The sequence below is a fragment of the Epargyreus clarus genome, unplaced genomic scaffold, assembly GCF_041222505.1.
Source record: "Epargyreus clarus isolate Ecla_fem2 unplaced genomic scaffold, WU_Ecla_fem_2.2 ptg000004l, whole genome shotgun sequence".
Taxonomy (NCBI): domain Eukaryota; kingdom Metazoa; phylum Arthropoda; class Insecta; order Lepidoptera; family Hesperiidae; genus Epargyreus; species Epargyreus clarus.
In genome coordinates, this window is record NW_027332212.1 from 6,394,966 (window position 1) to 6,422,835 (window position 27,870).

The 27,870-nt window shown below is 34.8% G+C and overlaps 2 long non-coding RNA genes across 4 annotated transcripts; one reads left to right on the forward strand and one right to left on the reverse strand.

Moving 5' to 3' along the window:
• Window positions 1–5,687: 5,687 nt before the first annotated feature.
• LOC140757370 (uncharacterized) lies at window positions 5,688–27,870 on the reverse strand. Of its 3 annotated transcripts, none has more exons than XR_012103965.1 (6): window positions 27,586–27,870; window positions 9,911–9,961; window positions 7,549–8,660; window positions 6,987–7,175; window positions 6,062–6,426; window positions 5,688–5,900 (listed from the first exon to the last, which is right to left on the reverse strand). It is a non-coding gene; the product is annotated as an uncharacterized LOC140757370 (long non-coding RNA). The 3 variants fall into 3 exon arrangements; XR_012103966.1 differs by lacking the exon at window positions 5,688–5,900 and adding an exon at window positions 11,072–11,184 and having other exon boundaries at window positions 6,008–6,426; XR_012103964.1 differs by lacking the exon at window positions 5,688–5,900 and having other exon boundaries at window positions 6,008–6,426; window positions 27,586–27,866.
• Window positions 17,316–19,221, forward strand: LOC140757371 (uncharacterized). The gene is made up of 3 exons (XR_012103967.1): window positions 17,316–17,526; window positions 17,623–17,743; window positions 18,288–19,221. It is a non-coding gene; the product is annotated as an uncharacterized LOC140757371 (long non-coding RNA).

Below are 27,870 nucleotides of genomic sequence, written 5' to 3' on the forward strand. Positions count from 1 at the left end.
ATGACAAAGAAAAAAAATTTTGTAAAATCATTTCTCTGGCAGGAACAGATAATAATTCATTAATAAAAAGTTCACATTTCGAAAAATTCAACTCAAGACCAATTTTTTTTAAACCATCTAATAGGAAGGTAAAATAATCAAAAACCGTAGTTGCATCGCCTCCTAAGGTCCCGTCATCCAGATACCACATGTTCAATTTTGAATTTAGTTTCGAAATAATGGGATGAATGGCTAGACTAAAAATGGCTGGCCCAAGTGGATCTCCTTGTTGACATCCGACCGCAGACTCAATTAAGTTGTTCTTATATAAAAGATGGGTTGGAGTACCATAACACTGAAATAAAAATGGAAAAACTTCTGGGACAATTGTTTTAATTTCGTGGAGTAGAGTGCTGCGGTCCACAGAGTTAAATGCATTTTTAACGTCAACCTTTAATATAACATCACCACCACCCTTAAGCAAAAAACTTCTAAGGCTGTGTACGGCTGCCTCACAACCTCCCTTCGACCCGAAACCCAACTGAATAGGTTGAAACTTTTGTTTCAGTGAAGGGAGGATATGCCTACAACAAACCTTAGAAGCTATTCTTCTTAATGTGTTTCCAATAGCAATGGGGCGGATACCCCATCTTTCTTCTTTAGGGCACACAAATTTGCACCATAAAGAAGATTCGTTATATCTGGATTGACTTTTCCCGCAAGCATAAAGTTTATAAGATTAGTTATATCGTTCAACAATGTTCTGCCAGAGTCACCATTTGCGCCACACACAAGATCTTTAAAATGTTGTGGCGTTAAAGCATCTAAACCTCCGGCAGAACCATTTTTGAAAGACATAATCGCTCCATAAACATCTTTTGATAGAACAGTTAGGTGCGAATCATTACAATCGGGAGAAAGTCCAGGAAGTAATGAAGAACCAGGTGGTGGGTGTTTATTCCGTAGAGCTGAAAGTGTTTCTGGGGAATCAGGGGCGACAACATCATTTGAAAACAGAAGAGTAGAAGCACCTTTTATGTCTCCATCACTGATTTTTCTCTCAATAGACCGAAAAATACATGTTGGGTGAAATTGCTTCTTATCTTCTAATACATTTTCAAAGGGAAGAGGTTTAAGGCAATTATTTTTAATTTTTTGTGTAATGGATGTGTGTCCAGACAGAGGATCAGAAGACGCGTGTAAAATATTATAAGAAAATGTAAAATACTGCTCCCAATGATCCTTAGAGTTATCCTTCAAAATACAGTTTATTAGTTGAGACAATTTGTTTGCAACTAAAATACGGGCACCTTTTGGTATCCGTTTCACTATTGGAATGGAAGTTTTTAGTTTATATAGATATTTCCAAAAAGGCTCTTTATCAGAATTTTTATTTGGATGTGTTTGACTTGGTGGAACAATTGGAGACGTAATCAAAAGCGTGTTACTAGATTGGGACACTTTATGAGATTTGCCTATATGGATATTAAGGCCTCTTTGACCTTTCAAATATTTAGGATGGGAGCAGTATGGACATTGAACAAAATCAAATGATGAGTCGCCAGATTTGTTACCAAATACCAATGCATTGCTTGTACCAGGCACCTGCGACATGAATTAAAAATATATAAACACTAAAAATAAAAAGTAATTAATACAACAAAAAAAAATTAAGTAATAAAACTAGGATTAAAAAACTAAAACTATATTTATTTATTTTAAGATATAATAATTAAAATTGTTTAGCACTGAATTACTCCACAGTCTTGAAAAAGGGATAGCGATTATGTGGCTTATATTATTAAAGACAAACATTTCCATAACGAGTAGCGATCCTCGATAATCTTCACTAGTTATAATATTTGCTATTAATTTTGAGGGCGGCTCATTTGATAATGAGCAAATGTGTAAATTGCTTAACCCTTAATTTGGCAAAGTATAAAATGCTATAAAACCTGAATTTTGTCATCAAAAATGTTATTTACACACATAAAACAACCATAGAAAAATTTGAAAAAAAATCTGAAAAGCTTAGTTTTCCTGAAAACTCATGTATGCCACAACATACACCGCCAACTACTCAAGAATACAAATCGTAAATGTGTTGTATGCAGGGGCATACATTGCCAATTACTGTAGGTACTTACTACGTATGTAAAAAAAACAACTATTATATTTATTATTTATTTTTATAAAAAAATACATAGAAATTACGTAGGCACATGGTAATCTAGTTGACAATTACGGGAATTTTTGCCAGTTACGAAACAAAGGCGGACTTGGCACTTCATACATTGTACGACTGTAAGTTTTGAACACAATCGGCATCTTCCTTGTGTGGTCATTGTCATAAAATGACCAACGTTGTCAAATCGTGACGTTTCAACTGGACTGGCTTGTGGTACTCTTTTTTTGGTGCCTTTGTTACTACCCTCAGAACGCTGGTATTTTATTAGACCTTCGTACAATTCGAATCTAAAGTCCTTCAAAGCAATTGACTTTGTCTTGGAATCTCTTCTGTGAAGGAGCCATGCGTTATTGATACAGATGTCAAGAAGTTGGGCAAATATGCCGATATACCATCTCCTAGTCTTGAAAGGTGTTCTATATAAGGAGATAAGCATATCGGCCAAGTCAACCCCTCCCATATGCTTGTTGTACTCCTTTACAATTTGCGGACATTGAACGTCAACCTTCGTTTTGGAGTCCTTGCAGTATCTTTTTATTGTAGCTACTGGTTCAACGCCGACATAGGAACTTATCAAGGTCACTGCTTTGTTGTCATTCCACCGTACTGCGACCAAGCGGTTTTTGCCGCAGGAGACTTGAGCATGACTACCTCGATGTTTCTTTTTCATTTGTTTCTCTGAGGGCAAAATTGCTTCCGCACCTCTCAACCTATTATTCCTGATGGTTCCTAGTCCAAAGATCCCATAGTCTTCTCTGAGAATGTATAACAATTCCGGGCAACTAAAAAAGTTATCACAAAAAATAAAGGCTGGTTTGGATTTAATAGTTTTGCACAAAGCAATCACGACTTGCGCTCCAAATCCGATTGATACTTCCTTTTCTGTAAATGAATGAAATCGGAATGTGTCCTCTCCTCCATACAATACGAAATCAAAAATCATTCCTGAAACTCCAGCGCGGACGTAATTTTTAAAACCCCACTTATTAGGTTTGTCCTTCATATATTGACGCCGCTTCCCTGCTTTTGTCCCTTTGTATGGGATCATCATCTCATCGATGCTGAATCTCCTTTCATTTTCTTGAGCTAAACAATTGTCTCTTATTTTTTGCACTAACGGCCTAACTTTATAGTATCTGTCAGAATCTTGTACGTTGTTGTCAACAAAATGTAAAAAACGACGTATTTGTTGATAACGTTTTAGTGGCATCAAATCAGCCACAAGTTTGTATCTATATCGCAAACTCCAATAATCAGTATAAGACGGCATGCTTACAACACCCATAATGATATGAATCGCTAAAAAATCCCGTAATTCGTCTTCAGTCAAACCCAGAGTACGTCCAGTTTGAGATATTGCATACGTATTTGTTTGTTCGACAATATCTGTCAAAATGTCTGGGGAAAAAAACTTGTAGAAATACTCCAGGGGAGTTAGGACTGTGACGCTCCCGACAGGTTCCGATTCCTCTTCTATAGAAGCCACATGTCGAAACACAGCTTTTTTCCAATTATAACTAAGAGTAAACTTTTGCATTCGTCTAGGTCGTTTAGCAACATGAACAGTGGGACGTTGTGATCTTGTTTTTCTGGAAATACGTGATGTGGAGGAAGCATTCGTCGACATGCTAGGTGTTACCAAACCAGGGGGTGCATTAGGTGCAATTAGTGTAGCAGTTGCAGGAGTAGCAGGGGTTGCAGGCGTTGCGGGAAATGAGGGAATATCACTCAGTACTGGTACTTGACTACAATTTGGTTCTAGAGATGGGCTTGAATAAACATTTTGGAAAATTGGTGTAAGGCGAACTTTTTCGCTGATGGGGTCTTCATCATCTAGAAGATTAAGTCTTTCTAAAGAGCTATCAATTGAGTTTGCAGAGGAGCTGGACATGAAAAGCGGTGTGTGCACACGTATTTCGTCTTCAATATCAGAATGTTCACTATCATCAGAGGGTGCATTTTGAGCAGGGACAAGCGCTAAAATTCTACCACCACGAGTTTCAAGCTTTTGCTGCAGACAAAGAAAAAAAATGCTAATATACAAACTAAGCAAAGCAATACCCTAAAATTGGCAATGTATGCCCTGACATACAAATTAAATAGGGGTATTTTTTTACAAACTTGGCAATGTATGTCACAGCATACATCATGTTAATATGCAAAATAACACCAATGTAAGTAGTTAGAACTGCAAACTTATTAGACAAATTATATAATCATGATACCAAGCATAGGATTCAGTCGTGAAACTTTTCCCAAACTGGGTAATAATCAATAAAATTATATAAATACCTTGGAGAGAACAGCTGACGGCCGCCGGTACGCCATTTTCGCCAACTAATGTCAAAACTAGTGATACCAGATGCCTGTTTTATATTTTCTACTAAAAGTTGTTTAAGTTGCAAGGTGATAAAAATATAATTTTACGTTATTTATGTATTTTCTAATACAAAATATTTTTTTAAAGTTGGTGTATGTTGGGGCATACATTATCAAATTAAGGGTTAAATCATTCACTTTTTATAAATGAAGCACTCGTGAAGACTCCATTAAAAACACATCACAGTCGTCCTTTAGTAATAATCACTCGTCCTTTAGTAAAAATAGGTGGTAGGTATAAAACCAAAACACCGAATTCTAGAAATAAATAATATTTCACCACATTTTCGTTATTTTATTATTTAAAATCATCGATATACTACTATAAGTATAAAATGTCATTGTTTAAAATAGATTTACAATCATTGACATGACAATGACATTTTTTCATCCAAATTCATTTTTTTCTTTACAGTAATCTGCGTTCGGATATTCACTATAATTTACACGCTTAAGTTTTAGGTGTCGAAGTGGCATACATATGACCATTGTTTGATTAAGGGTTAAATATATAGGTAGAGATCCGGAATATGGAGTGTAGAGCTAATGAAAAAGTAGTTTTATCAGGTCGTTAGTGTAGTATGTGGGTAAAAAACACCAAGAATATTTATTATTTTTTTGAACTACGTAAATATTTGAGGTTCTCTACACTGTAGTTTTATTAACTAGTTACCAATATTATTAAATTTTCTTCCCCTCTGTGGTTAAACTCCGGCGGTACCACCGCCACACCTATTTCTACCTAATAACAGCAGTGTCAGGTGCTGCTGTGTTCCGTTTTGAAGGTTGTGGTAAGGGAAACATACTTTTCCAAGGCGTTCCAGCTTAGTCCTCAGGGGTAGCGGCGCATCTGTAGCCGACCTTAGGTAGGTATATCTAATCCTATCTGGGGTTGATTACAGATGTCAATGGGCGGCAGTAGCCACTTACCATCAGATAGACTGCATGCTCATCTGCTACTCCTATATTATAAAAAAAATCATACTCTTTGGCTAAACTAGCGTTATGTTTAAAGGTTTTCGAATTATTATTTACAGCTTACAGCTGGATATTTTTTCAACAGATAAGTACTACTATTTTAGGTGGCTCTCCTTATCTCAAACCTCGTTAGGGTCCTGGGACTTAAATGAGAGAGTGGACTGTATTTTGCTGGTTTAATAGGCCGCTTAATTACATTAGGGTTTCCCGGTCGATACAATATTTTTAATAGAAATCGTCCGTGGCCGACGGAGGTCGCAAGCGTGAGTAGTGTTCGGCTTGTACCACCACCGCACCCGGGCGGTGACGATGCCCGCCTCCTCCGCCCGCGCGTCTCCTCCCGTGCGTGTTACGTAGGAATCTTAACAAACCTTCACTGGAACACCATCATTAAAATTAGGTACCGTGAAAATAAGCATAATATGATTTCTATTCTGTAATAATAAATAAAATCTTTGAAGTACAAACAAGACAAACGCTATATGTAATTAAAAATAATTTTAATTAGTACAAAAATAAAAAATGTACAAAACTTACAATATTAAAATACTTTTTAAAGTAACTTTTTGTTCCAAGTCCTATCTTATCTTTAAAAATATATATGTTATATAGGTACATAGATTTTTATTTATTATGCCACGTCCGCAGTCTAGGCATTTGACGCAACTCCAAATATCTACAAACGTTTGGTTTAATCAATAGCTATGCTACAAGTACTTGCAAACCTACACAAATGAAGCCAATCGCTCTAGCCACATGTTTGAATTTGTGACGGTTTGGCAAGCGTGCGGACGTGGCATTGTATCTATTCTCATAAATGTCAGAACTGGTTCAGTCTATGTGTTATTTTTCTTCAGTAGATTCTTCTTTCAGCGGGTTCGGTGACTGCTCCAATGAAGGGTCTGAAAAATGAAAGGTATAGGTAAAAAGAAATAGGCAGATTCATTACTATACCAAATGTTTCTAATAAATTTAATTAAGCTGTGAAAATATTTTTCATTCATTCTAAAGTTACATCCCTTTAGATGATAAGCAAATGCACCACTCAATGGCTTTTGGGTTCTGTACACATGTAAGTACAAATGTTAATCGGGCTCGCCCAGAGCATTTGGATTTTTTTACTTTTAATGTTTGTACAGCAAATTACTCGTTCTAGCTGACCCTTAAGAATTATGCATAATTTAACTATGATATTATTTCTATCGTAATGAAATTTTCACGTTTATATCTACCCGAATGAAAGAATAATGTTTTCTATATCTGTGTCTCATATGTCTGCACGCCCTGCAGCTCAAACGACTCGACGGATTTCAACGTACGAGTCTAAATTGTGAAAGTAAAAATCTTCACATAACTACCCTTTTTCATACAATAGTTTTTAAGAAATCGAATTCTTTGTTTCTATAACAACCACTAAATCACTTTTATGTTTTTGATTTTACGTAAATAAAACATAACGTACCAAACAAGCAGCGCTACAATAGTAACATTTGTAACATCCTATGCATATTTCTGTAGCATTTACTCCACATATTACGCAGTAGTTTGTTGAGTTGGCACCAGTTGCGTCTTGGTTCGCAGACGGCAAGCTTGTCATATTATACGGTAATGTTGATTCTTGAATATTTTGTTCTTCATTTAATTGATCACCCTAAAAAGTTAAAATATTAAGTAAGTATAAGGGCAAGGGATATTGGCGTAATAAAACGTAGTTCGGGTAGGGACATTTTTTTCAAAAGAAAGATTTTTATACGTAGTTTCGACTAAGTAATTAATTTGACTTGAGGTATACGTAATGACCGGCCATTATGTTGTTGTTGGCCACGGAAGTGCTGTTACCCCTGAGGGCTACGTTGGAAAATCTCACGTAAATCTCTCACTAGTTATGTCCTTAAAACCAGCATACAGCGTCACTTAACACTGTTGTAAGGAAACTATAGGTGTGGAGATTGCGCCTTAATGGGCTTTTACATCTCAAATACCCTTAAATTTACCGTTACATAAAATAGTAAAGGGATACTTACAATTTGATTGCAGCTAGGGCTCATAATACCACTATCTCTAGATGTTGATCTTAAAGGTACGTATCGTGGTTGAGACTCTTCATTTTGTTGTATTCTACTTAGTCTTGTTGTCGCATTTATATTTACGTTGTTTTCATTTCTTGTAGTAGTTACGTTTACTTCGTTTATTTGCAAGTTATCACTTGGTGATTGTTGAGTTTGACCACTTACATTGTGTAATATCTCAGTACTAACGTTTAAGCTGATTTCATTTCCAGGACGCCCATATCTAAAGATACACGTTTGATTATCTGCTGGGTTATGTTGTACCTCAACGTTATTATAGGTCTGACCATTTTGTGGATGATTGCGTGATGATGATTGAGGCGCATTATTTACTTGTGGTAACGAAATATTATTGCTCGCTATTTTCTGTTCTGCCCAGCACATTAATTCATTAAAACCCCGCGTTATGTCTTGATTTGTAAAATGTAACTTCTCTTTGTATATCATGTGTCTTGTTTTATTTAGAAAAGCCCACGTAAATTGTTTATTATATTTTTGAGGTAATAATACGTGTGTTACTATATCGCAAGATATCGAACAATAATATTTTCTGGCTTCGTGAAATTTGTTTTTAGCGCACATTATTTGTGAATAAGTTAATCCCTTCCTGTTTATGAATGATATGTAATAGCTATATACTTTTAAAAGATCTATTAGATTCCTTGCTACAATATACAGTAACTTCGCAGTCTGGGCATCAAATTGTGGATTATTACTGGTGTTCGGATCTTTTTCAAATAATAATTGTGTTATCCAGTGCGGTATCTCATAATTCATATGTGAATTATTTGTAACTGCTGCATGGTTGTTGTTCATCGTAGGTATTGCTTGATTGTTATTATTATTATTTAATCCATGTGGTAATGCATTTGTAATTTGGTCAGAATTAGAATTTGTCTGATTACTTCTAACCACGTTAGATGGTTGGGTTCCATATGTTTTATTATTGTAATGGTTTCTTAATGGATCTTTACTAACTACATTGTCAGTTTCTTCAAAATATATCCTTATATGAACTGGTTTTGTAAGGTCATATTTGGCCATTTTTTCGTATAACGATTCTAAATCTGAAATTAAACGGTAAAATATGTAACATATGTAATCTTACAATTAGTTTTTATATAATGTTCATAGATTAGTAAAGATACTTCGCCGCCTTGAAATTGAATGAAGCCAAAAACGGCTTATTAGTAAGTTCTTTTTTTGAATTCTTGACAAATTAAAACATTTTTAGAGAAAATTTACGAATAAATAACTAATACTGCGTAATTTACGTAATAAATAAATAATTATTTCAAATATTTTAGGGACATTTTAGCACGGAGACGTGGCAAAACTTTTTTACGCAACTATTTCAATTCTCAAAACTGGGTTCATTTTCTTGTTAGGAGTGAGTAATCTTTACTAATCTATGATAATGTTAAATATCTTTTATCCTGTTTCCATGCAGATAATTATGAATGCACATAAAATTTAAAAATAATTTTGTAGCGCATAAAAATAAAAATAGTTGCTTTATTTGTATCGTTTACAATCAAAAAATCTCGTAAAAAAGACAGTAAGAAAACAAAATAAAACCTAATTTGTTTTGTGGTAAGTAAGTGAGTATACACAAGATTGTTGTTTGACTTAATCACTGGTTCAGGGTGGATAGAATACGCCGAATAAATTTACAAACTTTTATTTAACTAGGTTTGTTAGTTTGTAGGTATGAGTATCTTGAAACTTTATCTTAAATAATGAACCCTTTTTTGTTTACGAGGGGGAAACCTTCAAGAGGAGTGTGAGTGACGCCGGGTTATGTGGAATTTTTACCGCAGTTTACCGCACTAATATCCCCCCGGTGGCCGTCCTCAGCGCTTAGTGGAGAACTCCGGTATCTCCGATGGAATACAACCGGAGTCCTCCGAGCGCGATGCCCCTATCGGGCTCTGCCCTGGAGGAGCAGTTTACGCTCCTCCCACACACCTGGTGTTTACGACCAGTTCCCGGGGTTGTTTGCTGGACGGGACTACCGGGACAATATCAATGAATCCTAACCGATTTAACTGAAATTAAAAACATAAAACACTTCTAGTTTGAAATACAACATTAGCTAAGTAACGTAATCGAATATGACGTAGGTACGCCGGGTAACCCAGTTATTTTTATCCATTCATCAAATTAAAGGGATTTCTGAGAAGAACACGTAAAACAAAATGACGTTAGTAAAAAGCTTGTTATGAAATTTATTTATAAATTGGTTGCTCATATTATACGTATGCGTGCGTGAGTTATTGTGTGAGTTGTTATTTTTATAAGAGGAAAATGTTGGTACCACTGCTTTCCCCGTCCGCCATTGTAAAATATTGCGTATATCTGCGTGCTCCTGAAACAAACGAGAATCTTAAATAATTTGGGTTTCATATTAGTCGTAATTTACCGATTCCTGGATATGAGCCAGAACCTATGTAATTTTTCATTGAAGGCCAAAATGGCCATCAATTGCGCAATATCACAGTATAAGGATATACAGTATTTTAACTCGGCCCTGACCTTGAATTAGATACCTACGGTTGCGCTGGGCAAGGTTACGCGTTAGGGCTGCCTGCCTACAGTTTTATAATTACATCTGCATACTTGACTTTCTTTTTAATTTTTTGATTGTAAATGTTGTATTTTTTATTTAAACAAATGAATGTTATAGTAAATTATATAGAAAAGTGTTGAATGAAAATGCATGTTATGTTTTTTAATATGTATATATTACGTAATAAAAACTATTAATATAATTGGGTACTTGACAGTTACAACAATAAAATATGAAATATATTCGACATGATAGCTTATAAATTAACATAAATTATGCAATATTGACTTTAATTTTTAATACAATATTTAATAATAATTTTAATCTATACTCCGATTCATAATTAGGTATCCAAAATGTAAACAAAGGTGTTGACCTATCAAGAAAATACGTTTCAAATGGTAGTTTCTTATTTTTGACGATATTGAAATAATACAACGATAATAAAATATTGATCTAAATAAATTAAGATCAATTCTCATTTTCTAATATTTATATTACCTCATTCAGAATAGTCCCTCGGCGGCATATCGCGCGAATAAACGGGTGCCGAAAGGCTGCTAAGCCACGCCCTAAGCCTTTGTAGCGCCGCGCGACGACGAATAAATACGACGCGTGCGTTGTGCAAGCAAGCCCTTCGTTTATCAACAGTTTCGAGTTTAATTTTGCACGGGAATAATAAAAGTTGTAAATTGGTCGAAGAAATAGTTTTATTGTATTAATTCAGAAGAGGGATAATCTCAAATAACAAACTCTAACACCTGTCTACTAAACCAAAATTACAACAATCATACGTATTTTTTTTAAATATCAAATTATATTAATTAAAAACTAATCTATTTTTGTAGTAGTAGTACCTAGTAGATTAAGTATCTAGTATAAACATAAAAATCATTTTAATTGTCTTACCTTTCGGAGTTTCCCGGCGGTTTAAAAAATGTTATATCTGGATGTGTTATTTATGAATTGAAGCAACCAAAAACAGCACAATATAGTCTACATCTTTTCTTCGCCATATTATTCTTGAAACAAAAAAAAATATACTTCTTAAAAACCGTCACATCACCCGCTCGTTACTGTGGCACATTCACGACTGTTCGTATACTAAGTGAATACTTACCTCGAGGCGAGTAGGCGTGGCTTGCGTTTCGTGCGTTTGTATGAAGATAAAATACTTTATATCCTTATACTGTGGTAATATGGCTCATGTTTAAGAAGATAGCATTATGTCTGTCTGATAATTTTGTTTAAGGCGAATGCCTAACTATGTTGGTTAAGGCCAATATAACAAGATTACTTAATTAACACGCTTTTATTAGCTTGGGTTGTATGTAACAGAGTAACGGAATCTTTGAACCCGATTTCTATCCACTTTGAACGTTCAGTTTAATTCAAAATTTTGTCAAATTATTAAAAACGATGACAATACACGATTTTAATAATTTTGTACCATTGTCCTTATCAACATCCTCAGGATTAACGATTTTCGAGGCAAGATTGTTCGAGCGCCTTAGAGAAAGTTCATCGCAAGTTACTAGATTGCAAATAATTATTGCTTTTTAGTTTCAATAAGGCGTACTGTTATAGCGTTTAGTTTAGAAAATAATGATGTTATTTCTCTATAACTCAAATGTTCTGAAACATATCTATAATGCCCTCTTGTAGAATGATTTTTAGGATTCCGTACTCAATGGGTACTTATCAACATCCTCAGGATTAACGATTTTCGAGGCGAGATTGTCTGTTCGTGAGTTACAGGGCTTAAATCTCTTAAACCGTATTAGATAGACACATGATTTTTTTACAGACGATGCATAATGATGGTCGCTATAACAACAAATACTAAACATTAATAAAATAAATAAGTTCAAAAAACTAAAAAACACGCTTTTATGATTTATCATAAAAGCGTGTTTTTTTAGTTTTTTGAACTATATTTATTCGTTTTATCATTCACTAAGAAACAGGCACAGTAGAAATATGGATACCTTATACTGTGAAACAGGTCTTGATTATTTTATTGTTGTTATGATGAAAAAGAGATAAATAAAATTAATTATTGGTAATTCTAAGTTTCGATTATTTGAAAGTTAATCGATTATGATTTCTTCTGAATGCTTTGAAGTCGCAAGATCTAGCCGTCCGTAAACTGCCTACTACAAAGTCAGATTAAAACATTAATGACATTAGGATGGCATGTGTCAAAATGGGCCTATTAAATTGTGACGACTATAAGTTGCGTAATTTTATGATAACTGCAGCTGTAACGCTTTTTTCTCATCATGTTGTTAGTTTGTGTGTTGTGATTCTCTCTTTAGTCGTTCACTCTTGACAGAGCGGTCGTGGTTTCACGATGTTGCATCAGTTCTGGACGATGCCACCCTTGCGATGCGCCTGCACTTGTTGTGGTCTTCGGCGTTGCGGCAACATTGGATAATGGAGGCTTGTGTGGTACTCTTTATTAAGTCGGTCCAACGCGTAGGAGATAGTCCACGTGACCGCTTGCCTTCCATGTGCCCTTGGACAACGAGCCGTTCCATGGAGTTTTGATTTCGGACAATCGGACGGTGTTGTGATTAAGTTACACGTATTTACCTCGGTTGCTAGACTGTCGTCATTGTGTGTGGTCTTTATGTTAGTGCCAGAACGTTATTCTCGGCGCTGATTCTGAACGCTAAGGTACAGAAGTTTGATAAATATTTGGGCTTAATCTCATCAATCAATTATGGTAAAATTAACCACGAAGCACGACATATTGTTGACGTTACTTGCGAATCTCACTACTGGAATAGATATTTGGCAAAGGGAGATCTCCTGCCGGGCTAGGTGATCATGCCTGGGCATGCCCGAACGGCAGTGCTCCGACAGTAGTAGGGATTCACCGGTTCTGGGGCACTGATTCTCCTGGGCTTCCCCGTCCCCCCGCCGCTCTGTTTGCCACGATCGAGGGGCGAGCCCGGCTAAAAAAAAATTGGTGTCAAAATGGGGGTTTCCGACCATGCCCGATCGATTGCACGCATTTATTTTACGCTATCTCCTTTGCTTACGAAGTGAGCTTTTTTGAATAACGACCTCTAATTCATTATCTAATCACCTCCTTATCTCATCAAGCTCGCTACGTCCATATAACAATACGGACCTTACTTATCTAATCACCACTTGCTGTCCTCACAACATAATACGGTCATTATCACTGTGTCGGTAATGATCGGGGTATGCGCATGGTAATGCAATAAAAAATCTTCGTATTGACATTGTTTATTATTTCCAAAACAACCTTTTGAACAATTGCGATACTACAATATCGTTTATCAATTTATCCTCAAAAAACAGACTTAAAAAAATCTCTGAGTGTATTTCCATAATACATGTAATGCAAGTATGTAAAGACTATATTCTCCACAAACTGAAGACCAATCAAGTTGTATTCTATATCTATTAAAATCCCAATGCTTTGCGTTCCTTCTGAAAAAGGCTTTGTGATGGCCTGTTGGTGGTCGACCGTATGAATCAAAATACCCACCGATGCCATTTCTGTCTATGTACATGCCTACCCAGTCAGAGCCTGGTTCACTGTCAGGGTCCAAATTACTTATCAAGTACATTGGAGTCTTAACGTATAGCGGTAATCGGTTTGCCGCATAGACATTGTTTTTCCAGCTACAATGAATTTTACTTAAATGCTTCTGAATCTCGATTGTATCCATTGTGCATGGGGCCGTTCAAGTATTACGTAACGCAATTTTTGAAGATTTTTGACCCCCCCTCCCCCCCTTGTAACGTACCGTAACGTTTTTCTATACCACCCCCCCCCCCCACCTAACGTTACGTAACACTCAAGTGTCAATTTTTACCCTAAACTCGCTAAAAAGTTATGTTAGGTATAGTTTTTATCCTTAGAATACTTTTTTTACTTACATATTTACTTTATAATACTAAGAAATAAAACAAGAGATTTTTAATGCGAATAAGAGTAAAAACTAATAAAACATCAACTCATGGGCAGGCAAAAATATACTTGTCCTTTTTAACTACACCTAGTCGCTGTCGGATCAAACAGATACTCGATGCGAATTAAGTATGAAATGTCAAATGTGTGAAAATTCGGAATTGTTCAGTCGTGCATCTATTCCGAATCTATACGAATGTCATTTAGGTGGACGCCGCGCCGGCTCACGAAACCTTTAATGATAAATCAGACTACTATTTCGATAAATCTAACGTTGATAGTTCTAAGCCTGTATAAAGTATGAAGGAAAGATTACAATTCATTATTACTAGTGAGTGCGCGTGCAAACCTTACCGCCCTTACGTATTGATGCAAGGCATGAACGAACTAGCTTCTTAGTCCAAGAATAAGTACCTAGTCCACACCAAATTGTACTAACTAATGAGACTTTATGGGACTAGGTGGAACAGGATTCTGGATCACGTATTTTTAAATACTAAGAACAGGCATACCTAGTCCCAAATGTACCTAGTACAATCTCTACTTGTCTATAAACACTACGAACGAATACTGACAACGGAAACAACATTAAATGACGTACAATACAATCTCGGGATTCCCCGTGAAATATGAACGAAAAGATTTGCGAACTTGCGAGAACAAATTAAAAATGACAACCAGACTATACAAAGAGCGTGTTCAGCCGAACTAGGTCTCCTGAGTATTCTAAGTTAGTTTAAGTATAGTCAAAGCATACATACTGCTATACTGTACTATACTTAGTCTAACTCAGAATACTCAGGACTTAGTTCGGCTGAACCAGCTCATTCAAGGGATTTCCCGTAAAACGTAAATGAAAAGGGTTGCCAATTTAGGAGTTTTAATTCCCTATTTTTTTTATTAAAAAAATGTTACGTAACGTGTATTACGGAAGACCCCCTCCCGCCCCTGTAACGCATCGTAACGTTTCACAAGACCCCCCCTCCCCCCCAAATTGCGTTACGTAATACTTGAACGACCCCCATGCCTACTTATCGATACCTCTAATAGGTACAATACACTATTTACAAATGGACAAAGGGACGCAATATGGTTTAACTCGAATGAAAGACTTCAAATAGGTATAATATATTACATTTATTAGGCTTTTACTTACATCTAAGTATAGAAATTTATCTTAACTACTGTATTCGACGGTTACATTTCGGTTCTTATCAATTTCAATAACGTTATCAAACTCTGCATAGTTAATGTTAATAGTTTCTGTTAGAGTTGATTCAAACCGAACTTCTACCCTTACACTGCCATGCTTTATAAGATTCCAATGAGTCATGGAATTTGATGACAAATCAGGAGTTAGGTCAAACGCTAATAGGCAGTAACCTTTTGCATATTGCTCCCTAGATATTCCATTACCTTCATTTAGAAAATGTATACCAGTCCCCGAAAATAAAGTGTGATAGGCTGCAGTAAAAATATCATTCTCGAATGATGGTTGCAATGCTTTTGAAGGTATTTGTTGGCCATCAATATATAAACAAAATGTGTTCATAGCATAGTTTTCAAAATTGAATGGATTTTTAGTAAGACTTCCATTGAATGCTGTGTTGTTTACAAATCCAACTATACATCTTTTAGGTACTTGCCCCAGAAAAATGTTGTCAAGAGTTTTTCCCTGAACCCCTGATGGTATAGTTAAAACTTTGACTTCAGCTCGAGTAATAGGATATTTTGCTGTAGTAGAGGCTAAGACTTTTTGATGTGCGAGGAGTACAGTTGGATTTATTCGTGCTCTACGAACAATAAGAGTTGCATCCGTAATGCATACTTCACATTTTAAATAACTCTGAGCACTGATAAGGTACTTATCATAATGAAAGGAAACTTGTTCGTACTTGTTTGTTGGCCCATTTGGATATGGTGAATCAATATCATTGGAACTCTGACCGATGATAAGGTACTTATCATAATGAAAGGAAACTTGTTCGTACTTGTTTGTTGGCCCATTTGGATATGGTGAATCAATATCATTGGAACTCTGACCGATGATAAGGTACTTATCATAATGAAAGGAAATAGGATGTAGTTATCTCGGGTGGGTCCAATAACCAAATATATTTAGACGCTGATAAGTGAGTGCTTATCACACCGAAACAAATATTGAGAGTGATACCTAAAACATATTTAAAGAAAGGTGAGCTGTTGCTAGGTTTCTTGTCTGATCACAAGGATAAAATTAATTGGGATGGCGAGGGTACTGTATTCATAGACAAAGTTAAAATTCCTGGAAGTAACATCATAGACTTGGTGAGTGATTTTATTAGACCAAGTAGAAAAATTGATCCAGTAGGATGGCAACAATTTGCAACTTTATTGAAAGATATTAATACACCAGTTACCTACCTCGGTAATACTAAAAGAACTGGCTTTATAACTCAGCTATTATTACATGAGCATAAGAACTTTACACCGCAAAAAGATCTGAATTCAACACAACTAGTACTGAAAGAGAAAAAGTAAAACCCAAGAAAAAATTAGTCTGGGAGAAATGGATCCCTTATTAGAAATAAATAGTATAATGGATGAGAAGGGTTATAGAAATAATTACTATAACCCTTCTCATCCTGCTGCATTCGGTAGTATTAATAAATTAGCCAAAGCTATGAAAGGTAAAATGAAAAGAGAAGATGAAAGGGATTGGCTACAGTCACAAGAAACATACACATTACATAAACCTGTAACAAGAAGGTTTTCCCGTAACAAATACATACTGTCAAATCTCAATATTCTTTGGCAAGCGGATTAAAGTGATTTTAGAACATTTTTTTTTTTTATAATGTAAGAGTAGCAGACGAGCATGCAGTCCACCTGTACCCCTAGTATGAGTTTTAAAATGTGCACTTGCGAGATCGAGCCGAGTGCTCGGGTCGTTGGTCCGAATCCAATGCATTGGTAGTATAAGTTGTCGGAAATGCACAAACGAGCAATCGCAACTCGTTGACCAGGTTGTTATTTAAAGAAAATTTAAAAGATATACAAAGTACTTTATATAATTTACAAAAAAGAAATTAACGACGCTTTGCTATTAATATAAATATTTATTTTAAATTTATCACTACCATAAAGATAATAAACTTCTTTGTCGTTGGGATTGACAGTATGACTGTCATGTATTGTTTATTTAAAAAATTTAGAAACTTTTTAAGTGTCAGTGTTTATCATCTCTCATAGTTTTTGTATACTTTTAAAATCAAAAACAATAAAAAGTCTAAGAGAATATTATAACCACTACGTTTTAAAAAAGGTGCTACTCAATAAAAGTATAAAGTTGTACTTTATTGAAGTTGAAGTTGTAGTTGTGTTGTGTAAGTTTAAATAATGCTGGAATTCATAAAATCGAGTACCGAGTAGAGAGGTGAGTATACGATAATATTTTCTATGTATATGTGAAACGTTTCTTTATACTTTCATTATTACATTAGCCCCACGTAATTATGCCTTTTGTTTTTAGACACGTCAGTTTAAATAAACCAGCTGCTGGCCCCGAATTTATAAGCCGGTGTGGAACATATTGGCGTTAAAATTGCATGTGCACTACTCACATTAAAAGATAACAAGTGGATTGTAAAAAGGTAAAAAATCAATCTATTTTTATTTATATTATAAATATTTACATGTTTTTACTAAATAAATAAATTTGAAACACAAATGATGTTGACTGAAACATTTCTTATTTTATTAAACAGAGATGATAATATGTATTTGCATATCCTTTGATTCTGTTTATTGTTTCCTACAAAACTTTTTAACTGGTTTACATGTTTTTCTTTTATAATGTTAATACATTTTAGTTGTATAAAAAAAAGATATAAAATATGTTTCTAAAGTTTCAAAATTAATATTTTAATTGTACTGTATAGATTGACAGTTATATTAATACATAAGTCCCAATAGGGTATGCAAACAATATGTTACAATACATCAATCAGTTAGGAAGCAGTCAAATTCAGAGTAGTATATAAATTATTTGTTTTGTTGTTTATTTAATTATTCAAAACATTTCATCCCCATAAGTAGACTTTATAGTCTTCCTTGCCACAGTCATACAATAACAAACACTTATAAATGTAATACTCCCTGGAATAAGCTTACTAATTATTTTATACTCTGTTTTAGTGGAACTTGTCATCCCCAACGGCATGCTGAAATTTTTGCCTTCAAAAGCTGCATCCAGAATTGAAATCCCACCAGTTGCAGTTCAGGGTATGTCAGGCAGTTGTCTCCCACCTTTGGACTCACAAGGGAATTGTCACATTTGAAAAAGAGGATAGCATATAATGTATCTATAATAAATGTCTACGTCAAATATCATTCATAGAAATAATGTATTATAAACTATTATTAGCTACCTTGTAATAATGTCATTAATTATAAATGTTTACTTAAATATAATATTAATGGAATGAATACTTTAAATGAATACTTTAAAAGTAATATAATGTATACAAAAATATTATGTTATATTTTTGCCAATTTAAATATCTTCCATTCGAAAAAACTAAAACACGATCAAACTAAGAACATTATATAAGTATTGAAGTTAATGTAGATTTGTGCAATAGCAATAGAGATAGGTCAGCTTCTAATATTTCCCCAAATTGATTTATTATCCAATAGTTTATTTTATAGAAATTATAGAAAAGGATTTGGAACTTACTTGATAACATATTATTTTTTCTTTTAATAATTTACTTTTCTGTTAATAATATATGTTTTTTTTTTATTTGTCACTTATATTATTTAAACAGTGAATTTTATAATGTTGATATTTTCTATAATGTTATTAATCATTTATTTTGTTACTTACTAATTTATTCATATTGCATCACTTTATGATACAATCTTTTTTAAATTATCAATGTATTTATTTAATTAAATATTGCAGTAATGATTTGCTACATTATTTAAAATTTAATACTATAAGTTTATTGTACATGTAATTTTCACTTTTACTACTAATGTTTTTATTTGCGATTATGTTTATTAATCTTTCCTATTTTTTAATGACATAATATTTACTCACATTTAATTGTTGATACTAATAATTGTATAATATACATTTGTTGTAAATTATTAATTGTAAATTTGATTTTGAATTCTTTATCATTTCTTTTTCAACTTTTAAATAACTATTAAAAATAAAATAAATTTGTATGTTTTTATGTTAATTCTTTTGTTAATAATAATAAAGTTGTGAGTAAACAGTTACTGTTGCATATTAATGTAAAAACAGTCTTCAGTCACCTCTAAACACATACTTTGATACTAACTATAAATTGTATTAATATATTGCGTTGTACCTGCAACTTGTATTATAATACAATAAGACATAGTTATAATAAAAGATTAATTCAATCTGTAGCCTAACAAGAAAATAAATTAATTAAAAAACAAGAACTTGCATTTTTTATTACAATTTATTAAATATTTTTATTACAAAATTTACAATATACAAGATAATGTAACAAAATATGACGATATTGTGTTAGTATTTGATGGAATGTACCATGGCAGTTTCATAGTTTCATATTTGGGGGAAAGGATTCGAAATTAAAGTAGAATATTATTCTTAATTATTATTTTATTTAAAGGCGTCTGAGTCTGAATTGAATTGAACTATAAGTCCTATACAAATACACATGGACTTAACACTAGAAATGCATTAATGACCTTCATATTTCCATGGAATTTGCCAAAAATTGTAAACTGATTCTTTCTATAGGTAGATGTAAAATAGTAGCTGTATTATTCAAGGGGGTACTCTGCCATGTAGTAGACATCCTGGACACAACAGGGAAGGCTCATCAGATGCCCATTATACCTACACTTCATAGCTGCATTATGTGAAAATAGTACATTACAATACGAGGACGAAAAATTTTTTTCTGACAAGTGTGAGTTTGCAGGCCGAGCCGCAGGCGAGGACTGCAATCACACGAGTCAGAAAAACATTTTTCGTCCGCGTGTTGTATAAAATTTTATATTACGGGGTCGGAAATGGGGGTTTTGCGCACGCGAAGCGTGCGTAAAACGTCAATTTACGCACGCCGTGATATAAATAAATATATAGATATAATACTTATTTAACATTGATTTTATGAATTAAAATAACTCTCAAACAAATGTATAATCAAATTCCACTTCACTTAATTTGTTGTTGAATGCTAGTATTAGTAGTATTTTGGTCTGTTTTTCTAATTACTTTATATTCAAAGACAATGGTCACCAATTGTACCTTAGGTTTTTTTCCAATGTTGTATTTGTTACTTTTAATTTGGTGTTCAACAGTTTTGTATTCTATTGTAACGGCTTCAAGGAAATCAAATTCTACTTTTTAAATTATACTGAGTAGTTATATAAATCAAGGGGTTATAAATAGAAATATAAAGCCTTTAAAACCTTTGTAACTTGAAGGCTTAGTCTTCTTTGATAGGTGAGTAATTAGGGACCCAAATAACATTCTGGTAGTATGGTAACATGGAACATATCCAAGTCATTGCACTTTGTAATAAATAAATTACCATTTAATATATAACACCGATGATAATGTACCTAACGTATTACTTATAATTTCTCTTTACTTGCCTTAGTCACTAGCGTCATCCTTGGTAAGCTTTTGAGGTTGGTATTTTCCACGGCACAAAAGTAGTAGTTTCCCTCTATAAGAAGCACAATAATCAAACTTCTTTGAATGCCTGGTTTGCTTGAATTTGGTTGTAATCCGGGTAATATGACATAAGTTTAGTACGATGCACTAAATCGTTCACTTTCACGACAGTGAGCGTATACACAGCCTCCTTTATAATTCTCGAAGCATAATATGATCTCACAACATAATTTTTCAACACAATTTATTAAATTTATTTAGTTTTTTTTCAATCACAACACAACTCACGGTTTAAAAGCTACCGAGTTCAACGCTTGCTCGTAAACGACCGACGACGTCCGAGTCGAAAATGACGTCATTTTACTTTGTAAGAAATGTCAAATGTGCAACTTATACTAACATACCACTCTTTATCGACCGTTTACGAGTTCGCCTTACTCGGTCAAGCGAGTCCGAGCTCGTAAACGAAATATAAAACTCATAATGCCATATTTTAGTTCCAACAAATTCCGCTAGAGGCGCTGCTAGGAGATGTATGGGCGAGCTCGTTACGAGGAGTGAGTCGCGGAAACGTTAAAAACTCATACTAAGGGAACTGATGTTAAGTGGCTACTGCCGCCCATGGACATCTGTAATCAATCCCAGATAAGATAAGATATTCCTACATGAGGTCGGTTACAGATGCGCCGCTACCCCTGAGGACTAAGCTGGAACGTCTCGGAAAAGTCTGTCTCCCTTACCACACCCTTCAAAACGGAACACAGCAGCGCTTAACACTGCTGTTGTTAGGTAGAAATAGGTGTGGCGGTGGTGCCGCCGGAGTCGAACCACAAGGGTTCTACCACCTTCATATATATTCACATATTCTACTTTATTCTTTGTGTAATTGATGTAGTTAGCAAATATGCATTTGTAAGAGCTATGAAAAATAAATATTCATTTAATATTAAAGAATGTTTTGAAAGTATTTTCATTGAAGCTAATGCAACACCCATACATAATACATACCTATACAATACCAATACAATACATGCAATACCCATACATAAGTTTCATAAGGGCACAGAATTTATTTCCAAAGATGTGCAAAGTTATTTAAAAAGTAAAAATATAAATTACTATACTACTAATAATCCCGATATTAAAGCAAGTATTTTTGAAAGATTTCAAAGAACCCTCAAAATGAAGATGTGGCGTTATTTTACACACAATAATACTTATAAATATATTGATGTTTTACAAGTATATGCATATAACCATAGTTATCATTCAAGTATTAAAATGTGCCCCTGTGATGTTAACTCACGTAATATTATGACTGTATGGAATAATTTATATGATAGAGATAAGAAACAAACAGAAGCAACAACACAATTACCTAACTTCCACATCGGTGACTATGTAAGAATAACCAAGTATAAGCATATATTTCAAAAAGGATATGAATCTAATTGGAGTGATGAAATATTTATTATATCCTCAATTATAGATCGGTCTCAATGGGTTGTATACACTTTGAAAGACTTGCAAAATGAAACAATAAGTGGGACTCTCTATGAAAAAGAGTTACAAAAGGTAGCTTATAATCCTACCTCAAGTTATAAAATAGATAAAATAATCAGTACGCGATATTTTGGTGTCAGAAAGCAAGTGTTGGTAAAGTGGAAAGGTTATCCAGATAAATTTAATAGTTGGGTGTTGGCCTCTGAATTAGAAAAAATATGATGAAAGAAAGTTTCTATTTAACATTGCTAAGTAACAGTTCTATGGAGTACTTTCCTGATAACAAAACAACGAAGTTTTCAACAAAATTACCAAAATCCTTAACGCTAGATGGGGAATGGTCAGTTGGAGTTGCTGAATTTCAATATCCATGTACCATGTTTACTGTACAAGAACATGAAAATATTATATATATTACATAATCCATGACGGTCGGACGGTATTATATATATTACATAAACATGATGTGGTCGGAAACCCCCATTTTGACACCAAACTTTTTTTTTTTTTTTAGCCGTGCTCGCCCCTCGATCGTGGCAAACAGGGCGGCGGGGGGACGGGGAAGCCCAGGAGAGGGGGGGGGGGGGAATCAGTGCCCCTGAACCGGTGAATCCCTACTACTTTTAAGCTCCGAACTAAGACTGTCGGAGCACTGCCGCTGCACATCTTGCATATATACAAATATATGCAAGATGTTTGGTAAACTTCGATAGCGTGATTCAACAGCGCCATCTGTTGACGAGTAGCGGGAAGTCGCTACAGATAAAAAATAATATAAATTTTGATTCTTGTCGCCAACTGCCGTGCTCTTATATCTAACCCTTGACACATGTAAGTCGGAACTTTGTGCCAGTTGTATGAGAGCCGAAGTAGAAACGAGATCCGAGTATTATAGTGAAGATGCCTTTTATTAATTGAATTGAAAAGTTCAATGTTGCCACCAAACTTTATTGAAAATGTCAATTCGAATTCAGACTTGATTGCAGACATAGAGAACGAGTTCTACCATTTGTCATTTTTGTTAAATATTGGGTGTATGCACTATTTTCTGTTAGGGAGCGTTCAAGAAGTACGTAACGCCATTTTTGAAGATTTTTAACTCCCCCTCCCGCCCTTGTAACGCATAGTAACGTTTTAAAAGACCCAAATTGCGTTACGTAATACTTGAACGTCCCCTTAACTCCTGTTATCATTTGTTGTCGTAAAAGGAAATTGGCCTCTAAAAGATTATCAGAAGTAGGTTTTGGGAATTAAGAGATAATGAAGGTTATCTCTCTTGCCCCACTCCTACTACGAATAGAATTCCTTGTCCGAGTATATTTGCTTTTCGCTCTGGATTTTTTTTCCAATTTTATCAGACTTGGAAGTGACAGAAAGTAGTTTGAGGACAGAAACAGTTGAGCTCCAGGCTGACATCGTGATCCGGAACGATCGTTATGTTTTAATAAGAAAATTATCGATTTCTTGCGATAATAAGAAAACGCAGGGAATCCAAATAAATATGCTTCCTGTGAGATATGAGCTTCAAGTTACGTTATTCGCTGTAGAAAATATAAGAGAAGAAATTTTAAATTCGTAAGTAACGGTAAGGTCAAAGTCATTCTGCATTTTTCGATTTTATTTGGCCAAGGCCACCCAAAGCTAATAACCGTTGCATAAATATTCATTGAAGAAGAGCATTGACTCTGACGCTGTGGTTACCGTGTAGTTGCGATAGCGTTTCCTATGTTTGAGCGTAATATGTTTCCGTAAGTTGCAGGCCGTTCTCAGTAATTTTTTACCTACAAAACAATAAAATTATCTTTCAGGTCAGCTTGTAGGTACATCAAGATCTTTAATTAAAATTCTTTATTCACAAAATATAGGTACTCGTAGCATACACCTTCGTAGTATAACTAAGTAGTGTGTACATTACATATTAGTACATTATCATATTATTCATTAAAATATATTTTATTCTCGCTTTATTAATGCGCTCCTTCGGACATTATTTTTATCTGAACTTTCTTCTATAAAATCGCCGTAACTTATAAAACGCTAATCGCTTGTACTAGTGTAGCAGCCATAGTAAACAACTCATACGTCCAAGTTTCCAATATAAGTATCTATAATAAAATGCATAATTTATTTTTGTTATATCTTCCGAAATTCTTTTGTTTTGTCTGATTGCTGTTTTTGCGGTTAAATGTCTTTTTGTAGTGAACGACCTAACTGCATCCGACTAGTTTCGACTATTTTTTTTATATATTTCTTTATATTTGAACCTGACGATAAAGCAGATGTGCTACCTGAAGGAAAGTAGTTAACGTCGCCTATGGACATTTGCAACACCAGAGGAGTCGCCAATGCATCGCTGGCTTTGAAGGAGAGCTCTTTTTGCACCTTTTTTGAAGACTATACGTTTTTGATCAGAATTCATCGTGAAAGGTTAAGTTTTTTCTATCAAAGAATGAAATTTGACAATTTTAGTAGGCGTACATTTTCTAATTTCAATATTTAGTAGGCAAGTACCTACCGAATACACCTGATTTATATGTTTGTTTTTTTTTTCTCGAGGGGGAACCTTCAAAAGGTACCCGACGACGTGGGAGCGACGCCGGGTTATGTGGGATTTTTACCGCACTAATACCCCCCCGGTGGCCGTCCTCAACGCTTGTTGGAGAACTCCGGGATCTCCAACGGAACACAACCGGAGTCCTCCAAGCGCGATGCCCAACGGGCCCTACCCTGGGGGAGCAGTTTTCGTTCCATGTAGTGTTTACGACGGTATGCGACCACACATACCGCCGTCCTTCCCGGGGTCGCTTGCTGGACGGTTCGAGCTCTCTCTTGCCGCCCGCAACCCCGCAAGCCCCCTTTTAGTCGCCTCCTACGACAGGCAGGGGATACCGTAGCCCTATTCTAGCCCCGGAACTACAGGGACAAATACAGTATAAACCTACCGCAATGTTTTTATGGTTCTGACTTCTGATACACTGCAGTTATCAAATATTATTATTATTAACCGACTTTGCAAAGGAAAGAGGTTATCTATTTGCCTCGTATATATCCCACATATTTTTTGGGACACATACAAATAAATATAGCCCTGTTAGAGCAAATGCAATATAATATTAATATAATTATTTAAACCTAAGCGTAGCGTAAACTACCTTTTTTTTGTTTACGAGGGGGAAAATTCTGATTACACCTATGGTTCATACATATTATACAAACAATATAAAGTTCAACATCGGTAACCAAAAAAAGAAAATAAAAAGCTATATATTTTATAGTATACCTATAGCTGCAACTGCAACTGCATCGCTTCCCAGATACTATAAAATTCATCACTACATCCACACGCCACCTATTTCTGCCTAATTAGAGTGTTAAACGCTGCTGTGCTGTGGTTTTATGGGTGTGGTAAAGGAAGCATACTTTTCGAGGCATTCCAGCTTAGTCATCAGAGGATGCACCACATCAGAGTTCGACCTCAAGTAGGAATCTAATCTTATTTGGGACGAGCTTTTGCCCGCGGCTTCGCTCGCTTTACGAAGTAATATTTCCCTATTTTATCCCCTTGGGGGTAGAATTGATCAAAATCCTGTGTTAGCGGATGCCTACGTCATAACATCTACTTGCATGCCAAATTTCAGCCCGATCCGTTCAGGGGTTGGGGCTGTGCGTTGATAGATCACTACGTCAGTCAGTCGCCTTTGAGTTCTATATATTTAGATTGATTATAGATGTCAATATCCACTATCAGGTGGAATTCATGCTCGTCTACTGCTCTAGTATTATAAAAAGCTTGGTAAGGTTAATTAGGATTGTTTGCATGGCCCATCCCACAGGCTTGGTCCTAGGGGGAGGATGACCCCCCAAAAACCGTCGAGTCCGACTCGCACTTGGCCGCAGTTCTTTTTTTCGTGGGGAAACCCTGCATGGATTCATCTCTGGCGCAGGGGTAGCGGAGAGGATATGTCGGACTTTATAATAAATACTAAAATATAGGTACATTTAAAACGCGTTAGAAGAAAGTGGTCTAATTTAACCAAATTTCCCCTGTGACCACCCCCAAAATTATATGCTGCGATCGCACCTACCACTCCATAATATTTAACATAACTAAATGGGGTATAACACATATAATTTACGAGCTTTTGCCCGCGGTTTCGCTCGCGTTACGAAGTAATATTTTCATCCCCTATTTTATCCCCTTGGGGGTATAATTGATCAAAATCCTTTCTTAGCGGATGCCTACGTCATAACATCTACCTGCATACCAAATTTCAGAACGATCCGTCCAGTGGTTTGGGCTGTGCGTTGATACATCACTATGTCAGTCAGTCACCTTTGAGTTATATATATTTAGATTATCATAAATCTAAATTAAATAAGTACGTAGTAGGTTCCAAAACATGCCACAAGTATTTCTTATCAGTGACAGCCGATATTTTTTTCCTCATTAATTATAAAACACTAAAATATTTTTAATGACATACTGGATTTACATTATATGATTATGTTGATATTAAAATAAACACAACCTGCGGATTCTAATTTCTAACATGCCACAAAACATATTTCACAGTTATTGAATTAAAAAGTGTCAATTATTATATTAGACCGTACACAGTCGATCTGTATCGCGATTCATGATCAATATTAATGATTGTGATCTAGATTGATCATGTACGAAGCAGATCGACAGATTAATGCAATAAAGCGCCTGATCACTAACTATCTAGATATTTTGAATTTAAATCAAGCTGACGATCTGCATAAATTAAATGCTAAAATTAAATGTACATATGGTACACACACTATGTTACGATATACACTTTTGAATCTACTTAAGTACATTAAAAATAAGTAAACTTACCTCTCAAGTAGTCACCATTTAAACAAGTGTCATTTCCATTCCTTTACTTCATGGGTAGAGTCAACAGAAGACATACTAAGAATTAACTTTATTACGTAAATCTATAACTACCTATATTATATTTTGTACAGTATAAATTATAGATCCTTATACTGTGGTATTTGTAAGAAACACTGTTCTTTCTACAAAAAAAAAGGCAACCCTACATGTAATGCACATCCTTGGCCTAAGTAATCTGCGCAAGATCGCGCCTTTATTTCTTGTAACTTTTTACTTGTACAATCATTACGATTAATATGAGACCGTTATAACATTACTAATTACGTTACAAATTCCAAATAAAACATCTCACTTTTGCGCTTTATATTTCACAACGTATTTCGTATATGCGTAAATTAACCTCTATGGTGAACTTTTAAATCAATAATAACAATACTTACTTGCAGTTAGTTTACGGCACAACGTTCCTCAGACTCCCGTGTGTATACTTCAATATAGATCCATTAATGCACTCCAAATTGCGACACTTCACGTTTATTTATACAGTAACTCGTGAAAGTAGGTATAACAAGTATGTTAAATGGTATTGCGTTCGTTAAGACAACCACTCCCGTCAACGTTCCGCTGCAGACTAAATGTATGTATGTACATAATAAACGATGACTAAGCTCCAAAGGTCAATGCTAAAATTAAAATGGAGCTCCATATCGTCTACAGGATACTTA